The sequence below is a fragment of the Solanum pennellii genome, chromosome 9 (genome assembly GCF_001406875.1).
Source record: "Solanum pennellii chromosome 9, SPENNV200".
Taxonomy (NCBI): Eukaryota; Viridiplantae; Streptophyta; class Magnoliopsida; order Solanales; family Solanaceae; genus Solanum; species Solanum pennellii.
The window spans coordinates 51,248,441-51,248,983 of record NC_028645.1 but is presented as its reverse complement, the minus strand read 5'-3'; the positions used below and the strand labels follow the sequence as shown (position 1 = coordinate 51,248,983).

The 543-nt window shown below is 27.4% G+C and overlaps 1 pseudogene; it reads right to left on the bottom strand.

Moving 5' to 3' along the window:
* Positions 1 to 206: 206 nt before the first annotated feature.
* The window catches only part of LOC107029234, a 6,174-nt pseudogene continuing 5,837 nt past the window's right edge, over positions 207 to 543 (bottom strand).

Sequence of the window (543 nt, the reverse complement as noted above, 5' to 3'; positions counted from 1 at the left end):
ATATCTCATCTAGAGCAACACTTATAAATCGTAACTTTATATCTCATCTAGAGCAACACTTTTAAAGTGTAACTTTATATCTCATCTAGAGCAACACTTATAAATCGTAACTTTAACATTGGACGTCCTACAACAATTTTGAATTGTTGTATTCAATATGTAATCACATAATTAAATATACAAGTAACCTAAAACACAAAACTAGCTCATAATTAAATCGAAGATATATATTTCAAATAAACTTTGAGAAATGTGTCTTGTACAACCAATAATTAAAAAGTGATTTCTTAAAGATCTCTAATATCAATAAATTCCAAAAAACCCAAATATATTCAAACATATATGACAATAGTACAAAAACTCTTCATCGTTCACTACAAGAGATCGAGTTTACTTCTGGCCACAATTCAAATTCAATTACCGGCACTTCCCTGCACATTCAAAAATAAAATTATAACTCAGTGAAATAAATGTGGAAGTGCACAGTTGGAAAGTAATCATTATAAGCCAACCATTCCATAAATAAATATATATATATATATA